General features: G+C 42.0%; 1 protein-coding gene across 3 annotated transcripts in view; it reads right to left on the reverse strand.

Moving 5' to 3' along the window:
- Positions 1 to 17,835, reverse strand: part of GPC3 (glypican 3) — a 662,823-nt gene that overhangs the window by 513,315 nt on the left and 131,673 nt on the right. The gene's annotated exons all lie outside the window — the stretch shown is intronic.

Below are 17,835 nucleotides of genomic sequence, written 5' to 3' on the forward strand. Positions count from 1 at the left end.
ATGCGATTTCACCGGCATTCCGACGCTTGTAAAAACGCATGCGTTTTTACCCGCGATTTCGCGTGCGATTTCGCATGGCAGGGTGCCATGCGAAATTAACCATGACACTGCCAGGGCAAAATAAAATTGAAAAAGGTGCGAAATCGCGGGTAAAAACGCATGTAACAAACGCATGCGTTTTTACTATTAAATACATTAGCGGCGATTCGCATGCATTCCACTCGCAGGCGAATTCGTTGGCTCTTTTGTGCGTTTTTTTACCGCTGAAAAAAACGCACCTCAACAATGCTACAGTGGAAACAGGCCCATCCACTTGCATTACATGTGCGAATCTGCATGCGTTGGACACATGCAGATTCGCGATAGTGGAAACGAGCCCTCAAACTTGTCAATAAAATACCCTTTAAGCCACCAGAAAGCAAGAAAATATTCAAAATAATATTGATAGTACTTTTCCACCTACTTTTTGGTACTTTTTTAGTTGAAAAGTGCCAAAAAGTTATTTTAAATTGAAGATGAAAAATTATAACCCAGGAGAAAACTCAGGTGAAAAAGTGAATTGCATATGGCCCAGAGTCTCTCTAGGAGTAACAAATCTCACACTCTCTCTAGAGTACCAAATCTCACCGAGTGTCTCTAGAATACCACATTTCAAAGTCTCTCTAGAGTACCAAATCTCACAGAGTCTCTGCAGAGCACCACATCTCACAGAGTCTCTGCAGAGCGCCAAATCTCACAGAGTCTCTGCAGAGCGCCAAATCTCACAGAGTCTCTGCAGAGCGCCAAATCTCACAGAGTCTCTGCAGAGCGCCAAATCTCACAGAGTCTCTGCAGAGCGCCAAATCTCACAGAGTCTCTGCAGAGCGCCAAATCTCACAGAGTCTCTGCAGAGCGCCAAATCTCACAGAGTCTCTGCAGAGTACCAAATCTCACAGAGTCTCTGCAGAGCACCAAATCTCACAGAGTCTCTGCAGAGCACCAAATCTCAAAGAGTCTCTGCAGAGCGCCAAATCTCACAGAGTCTCTGCAGAGCACCAAATCTCACAGAGTCTCTGCAGAGCGCCAAATCTCACAGAGTCTCTGCAGAGCGCCAAATCTCACAGAGTCTCTGCAGAGCACCAAATCTCACAGAGTCTCTGCAGAGCACCAAATCTCACAGAGTCTCTGCAGAGTACCAAATCTCACAGAGTCTCTGCAGAGCACCAAATCTCACAGAGTCTCTGCAGAGCACCAAATCTCAAAGAGTCTCTGCAGAGCACCAAATCTCACAGAGTCTCTGCAGAGCGCCAAATCTCACAGAGTCTATGCAGAGCGCCAAATCTCACAGAGTCTCTGCAGAGCGCCAAATCTCACAGAGTCTCTGCAGAGTGCCAAATCTCACAGAGTCTCTGCAGAGCACCAAATCTCACAGAGTCTATGCAGAGCACCAAATCTCACAGAGTCTCTGCAGAGCACCAAATCTCACAAAGTCTCTGCAGAGCACCAAATCTCACAGAGTCTCTGCAGAGCACCAAATCTCACAGAGTCTCTGCAGAGCGCCAAATCTCACAGAGTCTCTGCAGAGCGCCAAATCTCACAGAGTCTCTGCAGAGCGCCAAATCTCACAGAGTCTCTGCAGAGCGCCAAATCTCACAGAGTCTCTGCAGAGTACCAAATCTCACAGAGTCTCTGCAGAGCACCACATCTCAAAGAGTCTCTGCAGAGCACCAAATCTCACAGAGTCTCTGCAGAGCACCAAATCTCACAGAGTCTCTGCAGAGCACCAAATCTCACAGAGTCTCTGCAGAGTACCAAATCTCACAGAGTCTCTGCAGAGTGCCAAATCTCACTGAATTGAGAAGTTGCCAAAATGCTTCAGTTACGTTTAAAGGAACTATTTATTGCTAGGCAGCAAGTGTAACTAGTGACAAAAACACTAAATGTATTTTTCTAAGTAGTTCGTATAAATAGCTGTATAAGTCATTTAAAATCCCTTGCACACCCAGTGTCAGATGGAGAGGGAAAGCAGCAGCACCTGTTACTTTACACTGGTACGTTTCCTAGGGCTAGGTAAGGTATAGGGTTGAAGCATGCAGTCAGTCACCCAGCAGTGTGGGATTAAGAGAAATTCAACTGTCATATATGCAAATTAATAGTAAAATTCAAAGTGGAGATTGGATCAGCAGGTGACAAACAGTCCTTAACCACACAGTTACAAGCCATGTCTGGCATCCATTGCAAAACATGGAATCATTAATTTGGTACAGTAATCTTCAAGCAACGTATCACTGTGGCCTGCAGCCACCAGCAAGCACTAGACTGTCTCACTGGAGCACCTAAAAGGTTGTGAACCTATAACAGTCAGCTCTTCATGAAAGGGTGGCTAGTGATATTTCCTCAGAGTATTACTGCTCATCAGACTCCAAGTCACTATATACAGAATGGTGCCCAGGAACACAATGAGGCCAGACTGCTGGATGTACTTTGGATGGACAGTCTAAAGACTTCTGAATCTGCAGGACTTCTCACGACGGGCATTACCTCTCCTTTGGAATGCTCTCCCACAGCCAGTCCATCATGCTTGGAGTCAGCAAACCTTCAAATGTACTCTCAAAACACACCTGTTCAGACAAGCCTATAATTTGCTAAAGGTAGCATTGGAGGTTCACTGCCTCATCCGCTAACTCCTGTGTCTCCTTCCCTACTGTCTCCAACCCTCTTGATTGTAAGCTCACAAGGGCAGTTCCCTCCTAGTGTTTTTTATTCTACTGCAATTTATCATATGAACATGTACCAGTATTGTCGATGTCTCAAACCACACATCAGCTATGTATGCATTTATACTCGCATTGCTGGATGTCCTGATTGTACAAAGTCTTGACTTTTTATGTATCTATGCTCCCCAGTATCTGTTTTGGACTATGTTCAGCACTACAGAAAATATTGGCGCTATATAAATAGAAAATAATTATTATAATTACAAATCTTTTAGCACAGAAGAATTGTGTAAATATCACAAATTATTTTTCTAAATACAGTATTTTTTGTCTGTACTTATCAATGTGTCTAGACTTCCCCTTTTAATGTGACATATTCACTTTATTGTTCAACAGCTTATCAATATTAATGCCCTGGCCTGCAGAATGTGTAAATTGGGAGCATCTTTTACATGACAGCAAAGCTGGTATAGAATCAATGTGCTTGTAAATGTGTTAATCTAAAAATACTGTATTGCCCAATGCCAAGTGCCAGACAGGAAACAGGGAAATTGTTCAGATAGCTGGAAGTGACCTGAAACAGTTGGAGTGTAACATCTTCAAGAAAACCCAAATAAAGCTGACACTTTTAATAAGTGAGATGCTACATTGCAGCCAGAGCATCGCCTGCCGTGCAGTCTTCTGATTATTATGACACTTGACTTGTCCAATTATATGAAAAAGGATTTTCCTGCCAACAAAACGCTGTGAAAACTAAGAATTATCAGCACGAAAGCAACCAAATAGCTGCCATTTATAATTACAATTGTTTCTATGAAACTGAATCATCTGTAAGCCATGATGAATCTAATATACATACAAACACCTATGTACTGTATATACACAGTGAACAGACTTATGGAGGAACTCTGGGTAATGCTTAAAAAAAAAATCACACTACTGATGCATGGATAACATTAAATGTAAGTATTGTTCCCTTGCTCATCTGTCATGTCTTCTGTATGCCATCTTCTGGGTCATTAATTAATAAATTAGAGGGAGCCGGACCCAATACTGGCCATTGCTAGCAGACCCCATTTTGAATATAGTGTGAAGGGTTTTGTGGCGTGGCACAGCTTACCATAGGTTCTTTGGATGTATAACCTGGATGAAAAGCAACATCCAAATATAAGCAAAAAGTCCAGAGGTTGGTTAGCACACAGTTTTCAAGTTCAAATTATTAATTCTTCAGTGCATATGTCAACATCAAACTGACAATTGTTATGAGGCCACGCAGGGTCCCCTTAATTACCTGCGGACCGTCACAGTTTAAATCTATGGTGGGCGGGTGGCACTGCGGTTCTGACCGGACGTAAACTCTACGTCCCATTCCCCGCGCGCCCCTGCCCTTCCCCGCCGGTCACGTCCCTCTGTTCCCGCCGCAATGTGCTGCCCTGCCGTCTCTATGACGGCAGAGCACTGTGAGCCGGGCAGGAGCCGTTTTCATTGGCTCCTGGCCCTGTCATTCCTGTAAGCCGTTCCTAGTGGCTTACATTGAGTGACAGGGTCAGGAGCTAATGAAAGCGGCTCCTGACCGGTGCACATCGCTCTCCCGTCACAGCGACGGCAGAGAGAGCAGCCTGCGGCGGGGACAGAGTGACGTGACCGGTGGGAGCGATGGATTTTAGCGGCGATTCGTCGGGAAGCGGCAGTTTACTGTATCAGCACCCTCTGGTCCTTAAGGGGGCAGAGGGTGCTGGTACTGAAGTGGTTAATTAGAGAAGTTCAGACATAACTGCTCATTTTGATATGATTTTGAATATGATTCATTTACTACTACTCTTTGCCTTCTGTCCCTTAGCCAGTTCTCTATCTACTTACACACATTCTCCCCTAGTCCCTGCATTCTCTGCTTTTACAGATCGCTATTGTGCAGAACAAAATGCTTTGCAAAGTACAAATATAGTATGTATATTGCATTCCCAATATCTAGATAAGATTTACCCTCTATATAAATGCAAACTATATTGGGCAGACAAGACTTAGCTTCTGTAAACTGATGTTGTTATAGGAGATTAGGATTATTGTGTGCTATATCATTTGGTATAGCTTCCCTCAGGGTAACTTTAAACATATTACACACAACTGAAATTAAACTTACAGGTCTACAATTTATTGGTTCAGATTTTTTCCCCTTCCTTAAGGCTGGTTTCACAGTGGGACGTTACAGGCGCACGTTAGAGCAGCCTGTAACGCACCCCACCGCACAGCAATGAAAAATCAATGGGCTGTTCACAGTGCCCACGTTGCGTTACATAGTAACGCTGCGCCACCAGACAACGTACTGCATGCAGTACTTTCTAAGCGGCAGAGCCGCGTTAGACTGCTTGCACATGCTCAGTAACATTGGGGAGGAGCGGAGAGCGGCCAGGCACATGGCTAATTAATATTCACTGCACTCAGTGACGTGCAGTGTTTACTTCCTGGAGCGGCCGCTCTGTGCAGCGATTGGCCGGCGGGACCACGTGATGCCGCAAGTGCACAAGAGTACGCATCACGGCATCACGGACGCCAGAGTGAGCTGCACAACGCGGCTCACTCTGACGTCCAAAGCAGGGAGCACCAGGCGTTGCGTTAGGGGCACGTTATGCGACCATAACGTCCCCTAAAACGCAACGTCCTGGAGTGAAACCAGCCTAAATAATGGGAAAACATCAGCAGAATGCCAGTCATGCAGAACAGACCAACTTTAAAGTGAGTTAGAGAAAATAAAGTAAAGGGGCCTATCCAGGGATAAATAAATACCATCTATCTTTGTTTTACTTGGACTTGATTGTACTCTGTGTTAGACAATTAATGTTGACTGGGAGACTGGGAACTAGCCACAACAGCATAATTTACAAAGCAAACATGTTTCCCGTCTAAACACAGAAGCATACGTTTAATATCTTAACTTTAGTTTGCTCTTCAATAACGGAGTTCCCTGTACAATGTTTTGTAAATCGTATATTTTCAGCCTACCCGTTTAAAGGGACTCCGAGCAGTGCAGAAACTATGGGAAGATGCATATCATTTTAAAGCTCTCTTTCTCCTCTTTCCAATGATGTATAAACCGCCACCCTATGCCTTTTAGTTTTCGCTATTTTCTCCTCTTTCTGAAGACACCTAAATCGTCGCCCTGCGCCTTTTAGTTTTCTCTATTTTCACGATCAAAATCACGACCACGGCAATTTCAATCGTAAAAATAGCGAAAACTAAAAGGCGTAGGGTGGCGGTTTATATATCATTGGAAAGAGGAGAAAGAGAGCTTTAAAATGATATGCATCTTTCCATAGTTTCTGCACTGCTCGGAGTCCCTTTAAATGATTTATTTGTAAAATTTGTTGTATTTAACTCAATATCACCAGCAACCCTCTTTCAGCTTCCAGTTTTGCCAAACTGCTTTCCTTTGTGCTGTTTTCACAATATCGCTATTTCCCAAGTACTCTAGAATCTGCACATTTGATACAATATCTGGTCTGGTTGAAGTAACCACATCTAGCAAAGCATCTCACCTAGTCTGCTTAGTAACCACTTACGTAAAGTCAAGTAACTGTCTTACAGTGACAGTAAAAATCAGTTATTTATACTAAACTGAGTAGCCTCAATATCCCAATTAATGTCGGGATAGCTGAAATCATCCATAACTATGACACCATTTCTGTACATAACTTTTTCCAGTCTGATGCAGTATTGTACTTCCTGATACACGGTATGTGTGATAGCTTTTAATGCAACTCAAGGAGAAATTGACATCTTTTTCTTCCACCACAGGTATTTATCTTTACAGATGCCACACGAACAGTCTCTAGACATTTCTTTGCTCATTGCAGGTGTTGCAACAGACAAACTCTTCATCTGTTCTGCATTATTTATCCTTTCTAACACAATGTACCCATCCAAATTTACAATACTACAATCATGGCTCTCATCCTTCCATGTCTCAGTTACTCCTACAGTTTTTTTTTTTTTTTAACAAAATCAAGTTATGAATGGGTTCAACAACACAGACAAATGTTACGAACATGTTAAATGAAGGTGGAATTTTATTTTCAGACTTTCCTTTCATTTACTGTATCATTTTTTGTATTGTATAGCACCATCTTATTCAAAGCTTGAATTCTTGCTGATGAGAATAATGGAGAGCTAATGGTAATTGTATTTTTTTGTAAGAACGTTTTATTTTCTTACTGGAGACACCCAGAATGAGAATGCCAAAGCTAAGGACCTTTATTATAATAAAGTACAGGGAGTAAAAATAATATGATCGAACAATGCTGATTATGCATGTCATTCAGGCAACGTGAAGTTCGTCAACTCAATTAAGATGTCAATATCAGGCTTTCAAATGCTGTAAGCAGCTGGCTCACTGCAAGCTTGTTAGACAGTGAGATATCTTATTTAACACTAATGCAAATTCTATTAAACAATTTATAGTCTCTACTGTCTGTTCACTCAGCATAAACACTCTACCAGCATCAATTACAGTAAAAATAATTAGGACACAGAGTCTAGGCAGCAAAATTCCTTCCCCTATTAAATAAAATGCATATCCTTCCGCAAAGCATCTCACCAAGGACATCACCAATGGAGCCCACCAAGCTTCCCATCCATCACCCCAGAGTTGCCAGGGAACACTACACCTACCTGAACTTACCGGCGTGAAATCATTGTTTATTTGCGAATAGAAATTTTAGTCACCAAACTGTTAGTAGTTTTTAAAAAAAGTGTGCAAAAGTATTAACAACAACAACAACAATAAAAACATTTTTGGAATATACTTTCATAAACACTTCATGATCAAATATAAACAAATATTTTGTTATACGTGTAAATCTCACACAGGAAATTATTATTATTATGTATTTATATAGCGGCCGACATCTTACGCAGCGCTGTATAATATTATATTATAATGTATATATATATATATATATATATATATATATATATATATATATATATATATATATATACACATACATACATACATACATTGTCTTTTCACTAACTGTCCCTCAAAGGAGTTCACACTCTAATCCCTACTATTGTCATATGTCTATGTACAGTATATATCATGTAGTGTATGTATTGTAGTTTAGGGCCAATTTTAGGTGGGAGCCAATTAACTTATCTGTATGTTTTTGGAATGTGGGAGGAAACCGGAGTTCCCAGAGAAAACCCACGCAGACACGGGGAGAACATACAAACTCCTTGCAGATAGTGCCCTGGCTGGGATACGAATCGAGGACTCAGCACTGCAAGGCGAGAGCGCTAACCACTACGCCACCGTGCTGCCCCCAGGAAATGAGAAAGGCGGCTGGCAAATCAAAGATGCTGGTTGGGAATCACTCAACTGTCCGCTTTTGTTATTTAATCAACTGTTGCCTAATTGATTGACAGTTATTGACTTTGATTTACTGGTTGCTGCCTTTACTTCCTAGATAAGGGAGACTTACATGTATGGTTAAGTCTTCAGGGAAATATCACACTAAGGGCCGGTCCACACGGACGTCTGCCGTCTGTATTTTTGGTAGTTTAAACGTCGCGTTTTAACCGCTCGTAATAGGTTTCTATGAGAGCATTTGTTAGTATCGTCTGTCAGCGGTCGTGCAAGTTTTTTCAGCATCGAGGTAGATGGCGTTCTTTCGGACGCCTCACACGACTTCTATTGACGGATGCGTTTGACAAACGTCAGCGCTAAACACGTACAATCACCATTGTAAGCATGCGAACGACATCCTGGAGGTATGCAGTTGACAGGAAATAGACCAGAATTCATAGGGAAGCTATCAAATGCTTTTGACAACCGCAGGCAAACAGTTCTGTCAGCCTCTCTTCAAACGACATGACGATTTATGTCATTCGGCGTTCAGCAGTTGAACGCTTATAAACGCGGACACAGCACAGACGTCCGTGTGAACTGGCCCTTAAGTCTTAAATAATAAACCATGGTTTTCCATGTATGATTTTTGTTTTTACACACGCATCAGCCCGAAAGTCCACTGACTGCAGCTGTTGGCATTAGGAATCGCACATAGGCCTCACTTCACTAAGATCATTCTAGAGATAATAAAGCAAGAGAAACCTTACCTCCACACGTGAGAGAGTTATCTTACCTCTTCATTCCTTAAGTTACCTCTCCTGTAGTTAATTTACCTCCTCTGTAGTTAATTTACCTCCTCTGTAGTTATTTTCACACGCAGTTAATTAACAGCCTGTCTTTAACTCTGGAGTTATTTTAAGGATTGGAGAGTTAATTTAAAGACAGAAGAGTTAACTTTAGGCTTGCCTGAGGTAAAATGTTTCCTGAATACTACATGCCTTATCACCATGGTAACAACTCTAGAAGAGTTATTAAAGACAGGAGATAAGCTTAGTGAATTGAGGCCATAGTGTGTAAAAAAGTTATTAAGCAAAGTTTTTTTCCCCCACATGCGGGAACTGCACTAATGAGGGCCAGCCCATTGATTAACATGAGCTGTCACATCTGGAGTCTTTCTGCATGCAAGAAAACCTTGTGCAATTCCCCCAAGTGTGACTTCTGCCTCACTCATGTTTGTTTATGGCGCTATGGCCAAGTAAAATATTGTGCTTCTGTATTATTTACTAAAGAGAAGTATTCAGAATTTGAGACTACCTTGTCCCATAGGTTTGGGGCCTAAACAACACTCCCACATTGTGATGTTCCAAATTTAAAGAAGTTTTTGAGATATTGGTGCATAACAAAGAACTGATGCAAGCGAGTTTCAGCCCAGCATAAAAGTATAGTAATAGAACAATACAGACTCTTAAAGGACCTCTTTTAACTCCTTACATTTGAGATCAAATAAAAGTTACATTTAAGTTCGTATATTTAAGATGTAAATTTGTCTCAAAATAAAATGCACTTCTAAATTACTTGCCGCTGGTCTAGTTTAAGGGACCTAGCGGGAAACCTCATAGACCAATGGGTGTTCCTTGCTCATGGCAATTTGGTTGCTTCAACTTATTTGTAAAAAAAAAAGGGGGACCCAGCAGGAAACACTAAAACTGAAATGGTACACCAGGACCCTCCCCTGCGGCCTTTGGGGCACAGCACATGGCAGCATGGATAGTGTTTCCTCCTGGGTGCCCCATTTCTTAAAAATCTGTAGTCATGATCAAATTAGCACAAGCAGGAAGTGACCATGGGTCCTCTCATGTAGACTAGAGAAAATTACTTTTTTCCTACGTTGTTGTCTCTTACAGTAAGTCAGATTTTGGACTAATCCACCTCTTCATGGGAGATTCTCAGTATATCCTTTATACAACACAAAAGAACTCCCTAGACCGGATCTATTCAATGATTTGTGGCATCCTTCCAACACAAGGCGCACAATGCTTGGCTGTTGTATACTGCTAGCACTGTATTTTGGCCTGAAGAAGTCATATGCCCTCACAAAAAGCGTTGCATAGTGCAAATTAAAATTTCTTAACCATTAAATGGAAAAAAAAAACATATTCCCAATGGTCCAAGCACTTTTCTTCTTTAAAGGAAACCCGTAATAAACACACACAAAAAAGTTTCATTTACCTGGGGCTTCTGCCAGTCCCCTGCAGCTGCTAGCTAAGCTATTACAGGTTTCCTTTAATCCACAGGTTTCTTGATGACCATCACATTTTGTCCCTTCTGGTAAGAGACATTATGAGAAGGTGACTGGAACAGATTTGATTGACATGGCCATCACCTTTCTAACTTTCCTATGACTGGAATCAACTAAGCATGCAGACACTGAAGATGGACTGGGTGGCCAAAACACTCAGTAAACATCCACAGTGGTGTTGGGGTAAAGAGAAACTCCAGGACTGAAGAAGAGCTGGACAAGGGAAACAGGAAGCCATATAGCTCAATATTTTTATTATGCACGGGATGCCCCTTTAATGCAGTAATCTGGCCTGCTCTAGATCACATGTCCACTTTTATAAAAACAAAAACAAAAAAACAAAAAACTGTATTTTAGGTGCAGAAGCCTCACTTAAAGAAAACCTGAACTGAAAATTAAAAGTCAAAATAAACATACACAAGTCACACTTGCCTCCCGTGTAGTCTACTCCTCAATCTCTTTTTCCTCTCCTGCATCCTGTTTGTCCACTGTGATCAATGGAATTCTCCATCCTCCATTTTGAAAATGGCCATTACCAAATAACAGCTTTCTGGTCAGCACACTGTTAAACTGTAACATCGCCCACTTGAGCCATAGGGAAACATGGACATTACCGAGCACATCAGTTGTCCACTCAGCTATAACTGACAGCAACTGATATATAACTGACAGCAACTGTTATATTTTAGTTCTGACAAAATGTTGTCAGAACTGGAAGGGATCATTGTCATTAGAAAATGGTGAGCTTCTGAGAGGAACTGATGGCAAGGTAACTATTTAATGTTCATTTGAAGTTACTTCATGTGTTTATTTTAAATAATTTTACTCAGTACAGGTACCCTTTAACACACACAAAATTAAATATTGGAGCATACTGCTAACTGAGCTGGTGGTAGCAGTGCATAGATTTGGACTCTGGATCTAAACAATTCCCTTTGCAACGTTCCATTACAATTTTGAACAGAAGCACAAACCCTTTGTGTGAATTAAATCCACTGTTTGAGGTCCACATAGTTCAGTCACTAGGATAAAGAAGAATTGAAATATCAGCACTCCTGTGCATCCTGCACTATGCATGCTACAGCCATCTGTTCCAAGTCAGGCAAAAAGTTAACATCCTGGTTCCCTGCCTGCATCCCTCCAGGAATGGCCTGTGCCAACCCCCTGCTTGTGCTGGGTAAGTCGCAAGCTGATGCCCTGCAGCACCAGTATGACAACATGTTGTTGTCACAAGGATAATGTAGTTTTATAATGTCTCCCTTCTTCCTCTTCCCAGAGACAGCTGTGAATCAACTAATTATTGTGAATGCAGTAATGGAAACCTATGCTGCACTTTTGAACTTCAAGCATTATAGTAATAATAAAACACTTAACTTGTCCAATGCAATTTATATCTGTTGCCACTAATCCTTTCCATCAAAGCTGGCTATGCACCAAGAAATCTTATTGATTGAATACACAATGATCAGAACCTTGGACAATGACTATACATCACTGCATGCATATTGGTGTGTGGTCACATCTATTCATATATGCTTTATATAGCCAGAGTAGATGAAAGGTAATGAAAGTGAATTCAAGTTAAAGAGGAACTCTAACACATATGAAAAGAAGCATACTAATAGATGTAGAATGTTAAATGAGGATTTCTTTGTACCTTTGCTCAATTGCCTTTTCGTGTATTTTAATTTAGAAGGTGCCTAAAAAAATAAATATGGCTGTATTTGCTTTTGCTAAGGTGACAGTGATAATGAATTACTGGGAATCTACTCTTTTTGTGATCGAATGACTGCAGGCAGGACCGCAACCTCAGATCAGCTACCAGGATTTAGCCGGGAAGGCGAGTATTAGTTATGGTTAGTCGTTAGGATTTAGCGGGTGGGGTTAGGCACCAGTACTAAAAGAGTAATGGTGTGTACACACTTAAAAGATAAATGAAAGATATCAGACCAATTTTACCCCCTTCCATGTAGTATGAGAGCCATACTCTACACAGTCTTTTCTATTGTGCTGAACTCCCCATCAGATAAAAATCTTTGCAAGATGCTGCTCACAAAGATGCTGTACACATTCAGAAGATCAGTATTAGTGTTGGGCGAACATCTAGATGTTCGGGTTCGGGCCGAACATGGCCGTGATGTTCGGGTGTTCGAGCCGAACTCCGAACATAATGGAAGTCAATGGGTACCCGAACTTTCGTGCTTTGTAAAGCCTCCTTACATGCTACATACCCCAAATTTACAGGGTATGTGCACCTTGGGAGTGGGTACAAGAGGAAAAAAAATTTAGCAAAAAGAGCTTATAGTTTTTGAGAAAATCGATTTTAAAGTTTCAAAGGGAAAACGGTCTTTTAAATGCGGGAAATGTCTGTTTTCTTTGCACAGGTAACATGCTTTTTGTCGGCATGCAGTCATAAATGTAATACAGATAAGAGGTTCCAGGAAAAGGGACCGGTAACGCTAACCCAGCAGCAGCACACGTGATGGAACAGGAGGAGGGTGGCGCAGGAGGAGAAGGCCACGCTTTGAGACACAACAACCCAGGCCTTGCATGAGGACAAGAAGCGTGCGGATAGCAATTTGCATTTTGTCGCCATGCAGTCATATATGTAATACAGATGAGAGGTTCAATAAACAATAGACAGTAATTGGTGTTGTCCAGAATGCGCACAATGCGTGGGTCGCGTTCAATGCAGTCCTAGGCCGAAGAGGTCATAGTCTAGGGTCACAAAAACCTGCTTATTTGGGCAATTTCAACGGTGGCGAGTCTGACGTACATAAATCGCAGCAATGGCCGTTAGCAACGTCTGAATCTCACGAAATGTCTCATGCAGGTAGAAGACATATTGTTAGACTTGGGCTCCAAAGATGGGTTCCCTACATCTCTGCAAACCAGAGTTACAGGGCTCCAAATTTGGTAAAATCCCCCATAGGCTTTCATTGGGCCTCCTATTTACAGTTCCAAAATCTCACATCTTTTCAAAGGGCAATTGCTCAGCAGTGGCAATTTTTCTAGCATTGTAGGGACCCTTAGGGGGAACATGACTGGTGAGTTTCGGGCCCCTAGGCCAAAGAGGTCATAGCCTAGGGTCACAAAAACCTGTTTATTTGGGCAATTTCAATGGTAGTTATGCTGACGTACATAAATCTCAGCCATGGCCGTTAGCAACGTCTGAATTTCACGAAACCTACTTAGCACCCTGGTTAGCGCGTCTAAAGACTTTAGACGTGCTAAGTAGGTTAGCACCGCTTTGTGAATCAAGCCCTATGTCTTCTACCTGCATGAGACATTTCGTGAAATTCAGACGTTGCTAACGGCCATGGCTGAGATTTATGTACGTCAGCATAACTACCATTGAAATTGCCCAAATAAACAGGTTTTTGTGACCCTAGGCTATGACCTCTTTGGCCTAGGGGCCCGAAACTCGCCAGTCATGTTCCCCCTAAGGGTCCCTACAATGCTAGAAAATTTGCCACTGCTGAGCCATTGCCCTTTGAAAAGATGTGAGATTTTGGAAAGTGAAATAGGGAGGCAATGAAAGCCTATGGGGGATTTTACAAATTTTGCACCCCTGTAACTCTGGTTTTCAGAGATGTAGGGACCCCATCTTTGGAATCCAAGTCTAACAATATGTCTTCTACCTGCATGAGACATTTCGTGAAATTCAGACGTTGCTAAGGGCCATGGCTGAGATTTATGTACGTCAGCATCACTACCATTGAAATAGCCCAAATAAACAGGTTTTTGTGACCCTAGGCTATGACCTCTTTGGCCTAGGGGCCCGAAACTCACCAGTCATGTTCCCCCTAAGGGTCCCTACAATGCTAGGAAATTTGCCACTGCTGAGCAATTGCCCTTTGAAAAGATGTGAGATTTTGGAAAGTGAAATAGGGAGGCAATGAAAGCCTATGGGGGATTTTACCAATTTTGGACCCCTGTAACTCTGGTTTGCAGAGATGTAGGGACCCCATCTTTGGAATCCAAGTCTAACAATATGTCTTCTACCTGCATGAGACATTTCGTGAAATTCAGACGTTGCTAACGGCCATGGCTGAGATTTATGTACGTCAGCATAACTACCATTGAAATTGCCCAAATAAACAGGTTTTTGTGACCCTAGGCTATGACCTCTTTGGCCTAGGGGCCCGAAACTCACCAGTCATGTTCCCCCTAAGGGTCCCTACAATGCTAGAAAATTTGCCACTGCTGAGCAATTGCCCTTTGAAAAGATGTGAGATTTTGGAACTGTAAATAGGAGGCCCAATGAAAGCCTATGGGGGATTTTACCAAATTTGGAGCCCTGTAACTCTGGTTTGCAGAGATGTAGGGAACCCATCTTTGGAGCCCAAGTCTAACAATATGTCTTCTACCTGCATGAGACATTTCGTGAGATTCAGACGTTGCTAACGGCCATTGCTGCGATTTATGTATGTCAGACTCGCCACCATTGAAATTGCCCAAATAAACAGGTTTTTGTGACCCTAGGCTATGACCTCTTCGGCCTAGGACTGCATTGAACGCGACCCACGCATTGTGCGCATTCTGGACAACACCAATTACTGTTTATTGTTTATTGAACCTCTCATCTGTATTACATTTATGACTGCATGGCGACAAAATGCAAATTGCTATCCGCGCGCTTCTTGTCCTCTTGCAAGGCCTGGGTTGTTGTGTCTCAAAGCGTGGCCTTCTCCTCCTGCGCCGCCCTCCTCCTGTTCCATCACGTGTGCTGCTGCTGGGTTAGTGTTACCGGTCCCTTTTCCTGGAACCTCTTATCTGTATTACATTTATGACTGCATGCCGACAAAACGCATGTTACCTGTGCAAAGAAAACAGACATTTCCCGCATTTAAAAGACCGTTTTCCCTTTGAAACTTTAAAATCGATTTTCTCAAAAACTATAAGCTCTTTTTGCTAATTTTTTCCCCTCTTGTACCCACTCCCAAAGGTGCACATACCCTGTAAATTTGGGGTATGTAACATGTAAGGAGGCTTTACAAAGCACGAAAGTTCGGGTCCCCATTGACTTCCATTATGTGCGGAGTTCGGCTCAAACACCCGAACATCGCGACCATGTTCGTCCCGAACCCGAACATCTAGATGTTCGCCCAACACTACACGTGACCCGTTCGGCCAATCACAGCGCTAGCCGAACGTTCGGGGAACGTTCGGCCATGCGCTCTTAGTTCGGCCATATGGCCGAACAGTTTGGCCGAACACCATCAGATGTTCGGCCGAACTCGAACATCACCCGAACAGGGTGATGTTCTGCAGAACCCGAACAGTGGCGAACACTGTTCGCCCAACACTAATCAGTATCTGCAAAAGATCTGTTCCTGCAAAAGATCCGTTCCTGCAAAATGCATTCATAGTCTATGATATCTGCAGATCCTCATACACACCTTGTTTAACAGACTTCATCTGCATATCTGACAACCATCTGCAGATCTAAAAATCCATCCTGGTGGATCTGATCTGCAGATGATTGTCTGATAAACAAGGTGTGTATGAGGATCTGCAGATATCATAGACTATGAATGCATTTTGCAGGAACGGATCTTTTGCAGGAACAGATCTTTTGCAGATACTGATCTTTTGAGTGTGTACGGGCATCTTTGTGTGCAGCATCTTGCAAAGAGTTTTTATCTGATGGGGAGTTCAGCTCCATAGAATAGACTGTGTAGAGTATGGATCTCATACTACATGGAAGGGGGTAAAATTGGACTAAGATCTTTCATTTATCTTTCAAGTGTGTACACACCATTAGTGCTAGGCAAATAATTTTGAGTTGATGCAGGATTATGCAAATTGTGTATGCATATTTTTGCAGCTTGAAAATGGACCAATCGGATTTTACCCCAGCAGGATTTGATTGGTTCATTTTTAAGCTGCATTTATTTGCAAACAAAATTTGCATAATGCTGCATCAACATGAAATTATTTGTTTTTCCTTGACCATCCCTAGAGCTAGGGAGTAGTATAATCTTCTGACAGATTTTCTGTCAGATCAATTATTTCCAACATGTCCTGATTTCCTGATTTTTTCAAACGTTTTTCTGTTTACTTTTGTGAAAAATTGTTTGAAAGATGGATCAGAAATCAGATCGGACATGATGAAAATAATCGATCTGGCAGTAAATCTGTTAGGAAAATTGCATCGTGCGTACCTAGCATTATATTAGCTCTCCTTGAAACATACTTACCTCTAGGCAGCTTCATATGTATTCGCAAAAAATAAACAAACCAATAAGGCCTCATCTGAGCAGACTAAGGGCCTTTTCCATTATCAACGTTTTGCGATCCCTTTCCGATCACTTGCAGATCGCATAATGCTAAGTATAGGCAAACTAATGGAATCGGCAGCGAATGTTTCTATTCATTCGATGTGTTTGCGATGTGATTTTTTTTTTCCTAATCATAATCGCCGTCTTACTGCATTTTCTTTTCACATGAGCTCCATTAATTTCTATAGGAGCGCGGAAAAATCGCAGAGCAATAGCACCGCTATGCATATTTTTCACAATTCAGAAATTCAAAATGTTTTTCTGCTTGTTTTTTTTTTCTTTCCCAGCTCAAATCGCAAACACAATTACGACATACACCACACAGATCACAGCGAAATCATGCAAGTGGAAAACAGAAATAAACACAATCGCAGCTTGTTTGCAATTGCGTTTTAGTGGAAAGGACCCCTTTTCTTCCAGCTGCCTCCTCCACTCACCCCACCACCTTCACAAACCCACCCTCCACCCCCTCTTTTCTGAATGCCCAAGACTCTTATTGATCATGTGTGGTACTCTCTCCACTGTCATCCACAGCCTATGGAGGGTGGAAGCTGCATCAGTTCTGGAGGAACAGCACAAATGGGCCACTGATATGATTACCCATACTGCATAAGCATGGAAACAACAGTATGACTGTGCCACAAATATTTTAATCATTTCTGTCTTGTCCTGTATACGGCCATCTTCTCTTTCCAAATTAAAAAATTACTGTGTGCCCCAGGCATGCATTACAGCCCCATCAGCTTTCTAAACTAATACAATCCTAATGATGTTTGGAACATTGTACAGCAACAGCATTCAGCTGGAGAGGACTTTGTGCACTCCACAATTATTAGCAATCTCGGAGATAAATTGGACTTGTTCTGACTCGGGACTATTCTCTATGGCCACTTTTGCAGCTGTGCCACAGTCACTTTAGATTCCAAACAGTTGCTCTTTTGAACATCTGCAGCTGTGTGATTAATGCATGGGACTAATTAGCAAAACTGGTAACGGGATAGCGATGCCCTGAATTTCTCACTACAGATTAATATTCCGCAGTACTCTGCAAAGCTTCAGCCTACACACTATACACTAAATGTGCCACTGGAAATGACTATACAGAGAAACACAGCATCACTAGATAGCATGAAAGCAAGCTGCTAAACCTCCATTATGGAGCGTTTTAATTATTGTTTAATCATTTAACCCCATATTGTTCAAGGGAACCCA

Source organism: Hyperolius riggenbachi, chromosome 8, assembly GCF_040937935.1.
Source record: "Hyperolius riggenbachi isolate aHypRig1 chromosome 8, aHypRig1.pri, whole genome shotgun sequence".
Classification (NCBI taxonomy): domain Eukaryota; kingdom Metazoa; phylum Chordata; class Amphibia; order Anura; family Hyperoliidae; genus Hyperolius; species Hyperolius riggenbachi.